Below are 10,647 nucleotides of genomic sequence, written 5' to 3'. Positions count from 1 at the left end.
CATATTATTAAATCATAATAATAGACCACAAGATTTCATTTTTATAACACATCTCTTATCAGGCATTTCGCAAACTGCATAGAGATAAAAATCATTCATATGTTGAACACCTGGTAACCGACGTTAACTTAATGCATAGAATATCCCCAAAACAGAACCTCTCATCTGTATAATAATCTCGAAGTACTAAACCATCCATAACCTGAATGGGGGTTGTTAAGCCCAATAGATCTATCTTTAGGATTCGCGTCAATTAGGGGCCATTTCCCTAATTCTTAGGCTACCAGACTTGAAGGGCGATATTCGGTTTAATAATCCAACCATAGAATGTAGTTTTGCGTACTTGTGTCTATTTTGTAAAACATTTATAAAGCTGCATGTATTCTCATCCCAAAATATTATATTTTAAAAGTGGGACTATAACTCACTTTCACATATTTTTACTTCGTCGGGAAGTAAGACTTGGCCACTGGTCGATTCACGAACCTATACCAAATATGTACATATATATCAAAGTATGTTCAAAATATATTTACAACATTTTTAATACGTTTTGATGTTTTAAATATTTTCAGTCAGCTGTCCTCGTTAGTAACCTATAACTAGTTGTCCATAGTTAGATGTACAGAAATAAATTGATATATATTATCTTGACCCAATCCACGACCCAGTGTATACACGTCTCAGGCAAGATCACAACTCAAAGTATATATATTTTTGGAATCAACCTCAACCCTGTATAGCTAACTCCAACATTACTGCATATAGAGTGTCTATGGTTGTTCCAAATAATATATATAGATGGGTCGATATGATATGTTAAAACATTTGCATACGTGTCTATGGTATCCCAAGATTACATAATATATTAGAATACATGTATAATACAATATAAGTTAGCTAGGATATGATTTGTATAGATTTGTTACCAATTTTCACGTAGCTACAACAAGTAAAAATATCCAATCTTGTTTTACCCATAACTTCTTCGTTTTAAATCCGTTTTGAGTGAATCCAATTGCTATGGTTTCACATTGAACTTAAGTTTATGAATCTGTATATAAAAAGTATAAGTTTATAGTCTGAAATATAGGTTACAAGTCATTTTTGTAAAGGTAGTCATTTCAGTCGAAAGAACGACGTCTAGATGACCATTTTGGAAAACATACTTCCACTTTGAGTTTAATCATGATTTTTGGATATAGTTTCATGTTCATAAGAAAAATCATTTTCCCAGAAGAACAACTTTTAAATCAAAGTTTATCATAGTTTTTAATTAACTAACCCAAAACAGCCCGCGGTGTTACTACGACGGCGTATATCCAGTTTTACGGTGTTTTTCGTGTTTTCAGGTTTTAAATCATTAAGTTAGAATATCATATAGATATAGAACATGTGTTTAGTTGATTTTAAAAGTCAATTTAGAAGGATTAACTTTTGTTTGCGAACAAGTTTAGAATTAACTAAACTATGTTCTAGTGATTACAAGTTTAAACCTTCAAATAAGGTAGTTTTATATATATATATGAATCGAATGATGTTATGAACATCATTACTACCTCAGGTTTTGTGGATAAACCTACTGGAAATGAAAAAAATATATCTAGCTTCAAAGGATCCTTGGATGGCTTGGAATTTCTTGAAGCAGAATCATGACACGAAAACAAGTTCAAGTAAGATTTCCACTTGAAATAAGATTGTTATACTTATAGAAATTGAATCAAAGTTTGAATATGAGTATTATCTTATATTAGAAAGATATCTTACTGTAAATAAGAAAGATTTCTTGAGGTTGGATGATCACTTTACAAGATTGGAAGTAAGCTAGCAAACTTGGAAGTATTCTTGATTTTATGAAACACGAACTTATAGAATTTATGAAGAACACTTAGAACTTGAAGATAGAACTTGAGAGAGATCAATTTGATGAAGAAAATTGATGAATGAAAGTGTTTTTAGGTGTTTTTGGTCATTGGTATATGGATTAGATATAAAGGATGTGTAATTTTGTTTACATGTAAATAAGTCATGAATGATTACTAATATTTTTGTAATTTTATGAGATATTTCATGCTAGTTGCCAAATGATAGTTCCCATGTGTGTTAGGTGACTCATATGGGCTACTAAGAGCTGATCATTGGAGTGTATATATCAATAGTACACACATCTAAAAGCTTTGTATTGTACGAGTACGAATACGGGTGCATACGAGTAGAATTGTTGATGAAACTGAACGAGGATGTAATTGTAAGCATTTTTGTTAAGTAGAAGTATTTTGATAAGTGTCTTGAAGTCTTTAAAAAGTGTATAAATACATATTAAAACACTACATGTATATACATTTTAACTGAGTCGTTAAGTCATCGTTAGTCGTTACATGTAAATGTTGTTTTGAAGCCTTTAGGTTAACGATCCTGTTAAGTGTTGTTAACTCGTTGTTTATTATATCAAATGGGATGTTAAATTATTACATTATCATGATATTATGATATATTAATATATCTTAATATGATATATATACAATTAAATGTCGTTACAACGATAATCGTTATATATATGTCTCGTTTCGAAATCATTAAGTTAGTAGTCTTGTTTTTACATATGTAGTTCATTGTTAATATACTTAATGATATGTTTACTAATCATAATACCATGTTAACTATATATATATATATCCATTTATATGACATCATATAGTTTTTACAAGTTTTAACGTTCGTGAATCACAGGTCAACTTGGGTGGTCAATTGTCTATATAAAACCTATTTCAATTAATCAAGTCTTAACAAGTTTGATTGCTTAACATGTTGGAAACACTTAATCATATAAATATCAATTTCATTTAATATATATAAACATGGAAAAGTTCGGGTCACTACAGTACCTACCCGTTAAATAAATTTTGTCCCGAAATTTTAAGCAGTTGGAGGTGTTGACGTATCTTCTGGAAATAAGTGCGGGTATTTCTTCTTCATCTGATCTTCTCGTTCCCAGGTGAACTCGGGTCCTCTACGAGCATTACATCGAACCTTAACAATTGGTATCTTGTTTTGCTTGAGCCTTTTAACCTCACGATCCATTATCTCGACGGGTTCTTCAATGAATTGTAGTGTTTCATTGATTTTAATTTCGTCTAAAGGAATAGTGAGATCTTCTTTAGCTAAGCACTTCTTCAGATTCGAGACGTGAAAGGAATTATGTACATTGGCGAGTTGTTGAGGTAATTCAAGTCGGTAGGCTACTGGTCCGACACGATCTAAAATCTTGAATGGTCCAATGTATCTTGGATTTAGTTTCCCCCGTTTACCAAATCGAACAACGCCTTTCCAAGGCGAAACCTTAAGCGTGACCATCTCCCCAATTTCAAATTCTATATCTTTCCTTTTAAGGTCCGCGTAGCTCTTTTGTCGACTTTGAGCGGTTTTCAACCGTTGTTGAATTTGGATGATTTTCTCTGTAGTTTCTTGGATTATCTATGGACCCGTAATCTGTCTATCCCCCAATTCATTCCAACAAATTGGAGATCTGCACTTTCTACCATAAACTACTTCGAACGGTGCCATTTCGATACTCGAGTGGTAACTGTTGTTGTAGGAAAATTCTGTTAATGGTAGATGTTGATCCCAACCGTTTCCAAAATCAATAACACATGCTCGTAGCATGTCTTCAAGAGTTTGTATCGTCCTTTCGCTCTGCCCATCGGTTTGTAGATGATAGGCAGTACTCATGTCTAGACGAGTTCCCAATGCTTGTTGTAATGTCTGCCAAAACCTTGAAACAAATCTGCCATCCCTATCAGAGATAATAGATATTGGTATTCCATGTCTGGAGATGACTTCCTTCAAATACAGTCGTGCTAACTTCTCCATCTTGTCATCTTCTCTTATTGGCAGGAAGTGTGCTGATTTGGTGAGACGATCAACTATTACCCAAATAGTATCAAAACCACTTGCAGTCCTTGGCAATTTAGTGATGAAATCCATGGTAATGTTTTCCCATTTCCATTTCGGGATTTCGGGTTGTTGAAGTAGACCTGATGGTTTCTGATGCTCAGCTTTGACCTTAGAATACGTCAAACATTCCCCTACGTATTTAACAACATCATCTTTCATACCTGGCCACCAAAAATGTTTCTTGAGATCTTTGTACATCTTCCCCGTTCCAGGATGTATTGAGTATCTGGTTTTATGAGCTTCTCTAAGTACCATTTCTCTCATATCTCCAAATTTTGGTACCCAAATTCTTTCAGCCCTATACCGGGTTCCGTCTTCCCGAATATTAAGATGCTTCTCCGATCCTTTGGGTATTTCATCCTTTAAATTTCCCTCTTTTAAAACTCCTTGTTGCGCCTCCGTTATTTGAGTAGTAAGGTTATTGTGAATCATTATATTCATAGAGGAAGTGGGAGGAAAACGGTGACAAGAGTCACCAGTACAACACCAATAACAATTACAACCACAATCGCAACAACTATCCCAACAACCGCAACAACAATCGCAACAATAACCGCAATCCTAACAATAACTACAACAAACATCCCAACAACAACAACAACAACTACAACAACCGTTTCAACAACAATAACAATCCCAACAACAACCTCAATAACAACAACGGCAACAAAAACCAAAAACAGCCATGTCATAGGTGTGAAGAAAATCACCAGGGGTTTTGCACGACATTTTGCAACAGGTGTAAAAGAAATGGTCATAGCGCGACAAAGTGTGAGGTGTACGGACCAAAGTTAAACAGAACTAAGGGAGCAAATAATGCCGGAACAAGTAATGCCGAAACGAATAGTGTCGGAGCAAGTAATACCAACGCTGTTTGTTATAAATGTGGAAAACCAGGCCACATTATTAGAAATTGCCCGAATCAGGGGAATACTAATGGGCAGGGCCGTGGAAGAGTTTTCAATATTAATGCGGCAGAAGCACAGGAAGACCCGGAGCTTGTTACGGGTACGTTTCTTATTGACGATAAATCTGCTTATGTTTTATTTGATTCGGGTGCGGATAGAAGCTATATGAGTAGAGAATTTTGTGCTAAATTAATGTAACAACCCAACATTGATTTACCAAAAACACGACACAAAAAAAAAAAAAAAAAAAAAAAAATTTCTGGGACTGCCCATCTGGACGGCGTCCAGAAATCGGGACGACGTCCAACCTTTACAACTGGGACGGCATCCAAGGATTTGGGACGGCGTCCCAATGAACTAAAAAGTACTGATCAGTTTTTTGTTTACACGCGAGCGAAAAACCCGCTCCCCGACACTTTTCAACGAAACCATTTTCACAATATGACATATTAAGTAAAACTAAGATATTGCCACCATAAAAACAAGTTTTACAACCCCGGGCTCACAATGACCCGTTTTACAAATAAAGTAGCAGTTTCGACCCATTTATCTCTTTAGACGGATTAGAACTCTACAACCCAACCCGATACCAAGAGCATAATCCCGGGGACTACCAAAACCCCCATCCGCGTCCAATTATCCGAAAGCTACCCCATCAAGCCCAACCGCTCCTGCACGTCTAGTCTAACAACTAGCTTGCATCAATAACACAATACCTGTAAAAAGGTAAACAACGAGAGGGGTAAGCCGAGGCTTAGTGAATGCAATAATTATACACATACATATATAATATACCTACTTGCAAACACTTACTCACATACCGCATACATGCTAGCAACACAATTAGCTTATCATCACAATTACAAGCTATAACCTCCAATAATCAAGCTAGCATAACAAAAGCATATATAATATGAACAAATATAATATGCTTACGCTACAACACAAATAACCATGGTTAACCAATAGTACAAGGGAACGGCGCTCGCGAAAACGCCATCGGTGTTCATAACATCCGTTAGGGCACTTAACACCTCGCACCACTAACCCCTAGGGTGGCACCTTAACACCTCGGCACATCACCCCGAGTGGCATCTTAACACCTCGATGCAACACTCATTATTTTACGGAGTGGTGTCTTAACACCTCGACACTACACTCCTAGGTGGCATCTTAACACCTCGATGCTACACCCGAGTGGCATCTTAACACCTCGATGCTACACTCTTCACGTGAAACATGGTGTCTTAGCACCTCGACACTACACATTTCACGCTACAACAAATAGATACATTATATACCTACACATATAATTATTCCACTCACCTTATCACGTCGGTGGTGATTTAACACTTCCGTATGCTTCGAGCAAGGTACCTAATACATAAGTACACATTCAATACACAACTTGTGGAATTAACCACAATACTCACTCACACCCAAAACCGCCCATAAAATGGCCAAGACTCATCTTTAATTACTAAAACTAGTGATGTAAGTCTATTAACACCAATTAGCACAAACTTAGGGTGTTTCATACCCATTTCACCCAATTAGGTCAACCTTAACTCATTTGACCCATTTCAACACTTATACATACCATTTTAGCCAAACATGACCCATTTACAATTCTTCCATCATTTACAAGTGTATTAATGACTAATCAACACAGTTTAACACTTACAACTTCAATTCACATGGCCAAACCCTAGATCATAGCTATTAGGGTTTTCCTTATCTCAACATAATCCAAATTCACCTATTTTACCCCCAAATGGGTCTTACAAGTTCCAACACTCCTAAAATCACTAATACTAGTGATTATACCCCACTTACAAACCTTAAACATGCTTAAATCATTAACCAACCTAAAACCCGCAAAATATCAAATAGTGGGTTTCCATAAACCCTCTTCATCATCTAAAAAGGTTTTACAAATAACAAGCTCAAACCCTAAATGTACACAAGGATCTTAACAATGAAATTCGGAGTTGAGACTTACCAATACTACCAAAATGTAGCTGTAAATGAAAGGAACAACTTTAACTCTTGAGCTTTGACCCGAAACGCTCATCTTCTTCACCAAACCAAGCTTTCTCACTCTAAATTAACCTTCTCTCTCTAAAATAAGATGAGAGTGTTTTGTGTGGGTGAGAATGAGCTCCAAATGGAGTTCTAGATCATTTTTGATGATCCCAAACCGACCCCAAGTGAAAAGACCCAAATACCGCTTTTAATTTGAGTAAAATAGAGCTGCTGGCCCGTCAGGCCTTCTGGACGGCGTCCAAAAAGCATGGACGGCGTCCTAACCTTCATTGTTGGACGGCGTCCCAAAGTCTGGACGGAGTCCCAATGAACTGAGTCTGAAACTGAACTTGTTTTGGTCGTAACTTTCAAACCGTAACTCCGTTTTTGACGAATCAAATATCGTTGGAAACGTAATGAGATTTACTATCCAATGGTAAGGTTTTAGAACATCAACTCCAACTTTATTTGGGATCCAAATATACACTTACATGCCTCGTATTTAGAATGACGCTCGAAATAACGTGTAACTAAAAAACGGGTGTTACAACTCTCCCCCACTTAAATTGGATCACTTCCTCGTGATCCGCACAAACACTAGAAGTTAAGCACTTCTCCCACGAACATTTCCGCTTCCAACGCGGAGTCACACAAGTAGTAAACTCATCCAAATCCTCGCTTCGTGCACTAACGCATCATAATACAACAACCGTACTTCCCAATCGTCCTAAAAGAAGGACAATTCACCGGCAACCATCGTCGTCACACCTCACGATTCCTACAAAACACAACAAAGCCCGTCATCCATAACATCATCCGTGAATTCTAAGATCCCACCACACGCTAATGATCACTAGCGTGCACTACCGCAATAAACGATATCTCATACACTCAACGTCCAGAATTTCCATTTAGGAAATACGAAAAATACCACATTTTCCTTCAAGTTCTCACGGCTGCAACACGCAACAAGCGTCATCCATAACTATATCGCCCTATGCGATCTTCTAAATTCACTACGCCGCGAACCAAGTCTTATATTAATCCAAATCGAGAAGGATTCATGCTTCCTTAAAGTTTCGTACTCATTCGGTTCATAACCGTACTACTCGACCGATCATTCCTGAATATTCTTTAGGCCAAGAACCAAACTCCCTCCGGCTCTACACCGGATCATTCCTTCAACGAAAAAATTTTTTACTAACCCCGCAATAACACTTAAGAAGCACCACTTTCCCGCCGATCGATCCACACACGACTATACGTCACTGGATTAATACAGGACGACAATAATACACCACGAATTAGACGAAACATCAACACATCGTCATAGGGTTTCTCCTCTGAACCATACAATACGGCTTCCTAGTACTAGCATAGAAGCTATTCGTATACCAAAATCCCGTCTACGGCGAATCATCATCACAAAATTTCCGCAATTCGCCACACGACTCACAAAAATATTCACCACGCTGGGTGAACTTTCCTACCTAGACCGTCCGTTAAGGATGGTCTCAACATTTCAATGCAACTAACAGTCGCATCACTAGGGAGCACACTCTCGCAAACAAACAACATCTGCGTGTCTCGATGTGAGAAAGTCAAAATCGACACTCTCCGCCTCACATTCGTCCATAAAGTGGAATAATCCACTGACAATCTTCACGATTGTGTTTCCCGACAGGGAAAATACGATATTCGCCACGATATCGAACTCGTTCTCATTCAATTATACTGTCCGGGTTTCATGACAACCCAGATTTTTCACTACGGGAGCACTCGCAACGACACTTCATTCACTCACTCCGGGATCTCAAACTTCACATTTGGTCTCATACCGCACATTGGTACTACACAACCACCTTACATAGGAAGTCTTACACTTCCTTCGATCCCATCATCAAAATCTTCACGCATAACATTCCAGAGTTGTAACTCACAATCGTAAAGCATCATCTCGAGTCGACATTAGCAACCCGTCACTCTTCCTCATTAGGAGCTTCGAATACCCATTGAGGCTTAGCACGGTACGCTCCAACATTTCACTATACATAACACCACTGGAGTTTTCCTCGGGCGGCAGTAAAAACTCCCCCACTTAGGGTTTATCTCCCTATTCTCACTGCCAAGATGATAACATCCCGCGGAATTGAAATTCCACGTCACACCTGACCATTGTCACCGTTGGTCATAAACATCAATTCACCGCAAATTCACTTTAAGCTCTCAGAGCCGACAGATACAATCACTTGAGACGTCGTACACGCGATGAAATCGCACCTTCATACCACAATTCACAACTAACTACCTTAATCGTTCGAAAAGCAAACTCCACCAAAGTCTTACATATGCCTCTAAGCCTAGGCATATGTCACGCCGCTTACTTAGTCGTGATTCTCAGTCGAGATCACCCGACCTTCCACTTGATGAATCGTTATCAACAATTGATCACTCTCATGGAGAAGAGTGACCAATTCTGACACCATAATTGCGTCCACCACAATATCAACACTTCATCAAAACCCTTCGGACTAACCGACCATTAAGTCCGTCACCGGCTCGCCGGTCATCTTTACCCGTCTATCACTTAAGAGCAACAAGATTTGCTCACCCGTCACTTCATAAGAAGTATTCGTCACAATGCACTTAAACTTTGACTTTCGCAACCGTCGAATTACCATCACCCGTCGATCACTATTATAATCTCCGATGCTTCCAAGGGTATCTCACGGGCACCCTAAGCACAAAGTGATCACACCACTACCGGAGTTGAACATTACACTAGCAGGTATAAAAAGGCACCTGACGCAGTGTCATGCAGACTTCCACCACAATCAAATGAATTTTAGAAAATCGATCTTTAGGTTCCATACACCCGATGTCACCCATCTCTCTATAATAATGACCCGAAGTCATACCTACCCGACAACCTTACGGCCTATTGTCTTATCGAAAGTCCCAAGCGATCACACGCTACCCGCAATTTTCACAAGGCCAAAACGATATAGCCTAACGAAACCCTTCATCTAACACTAAGGAGATGCTTGAGAACACCAAGTCTTACACCCTTCCACATCTCGATAAAACCACTACTACAAGGGATATTCCATTAGGAATGTTGCCCTATAATCTACAACACACTAACGCAATCAACATTACACAGGTCCCACTCCCATGAGTTTAACGACCCGAAGACTCCTCGATTCGCTAATTCCAAGGCGACTCAAAACAAGAATCCTAACACGATTCTCTAACCACACACTCTACAGAGTGTAGCTCAAAACTACAATCATTAGACTTGTCGCATTCCATTACGGAATTCAAGTCCTCGTCGCACACACGCAAGCTTAAATCGGTCATCCTAGTTACGATGGGTAACTAAAACCAATTACAATCTCAATAATGCACCCACTACTTAGGGTGGCTAAGCACGCCCCAAACTTGTGAGTTGGCTCACTCACTTAACTAACCAAATCCATCGTAACACTTCACGACTCGCAACGAACTCTATGCGACTACAAGCACATCACCCGAGACAACTATCACTTAGGAACCAATAAAGATTCCTCATTTATCCCGAATCTACCCCAACCATGCCACGTTTACTCCGTTCGGTACTCGTCATGTCATGCTTGATGTCAAGATACACTTTCGTAATAATGGTGATCGGTCACTATTACAAATGCGTACCTTACCATTTCCACATGGTCACGCAAAGTACTTTACCCGGACTGACGCAACATTCACACAAAATAACACG

Source organism: Rutidosis leptorrhynchoides, chromosome 4 (genome assembly GCF_046630445.1).
Source record: "Rutidosis leptorrhynchoides isolate AG116_Rl617_1_P2 chromosome 4, CSIRO_AGI_Rlap_v1, whole genome shotgun sequence".
In the NCBI taxonomy this organism is placed as follows: Eukaryota; Viridiplantae; Streptophyta; class Magnoliopsida; order Asterales; family Asteraceae; genus Rutidosis; species Rutidosis leptorrhynchoides.
This window is presented reverse-complemented; position numbering follows the sequence as displayed.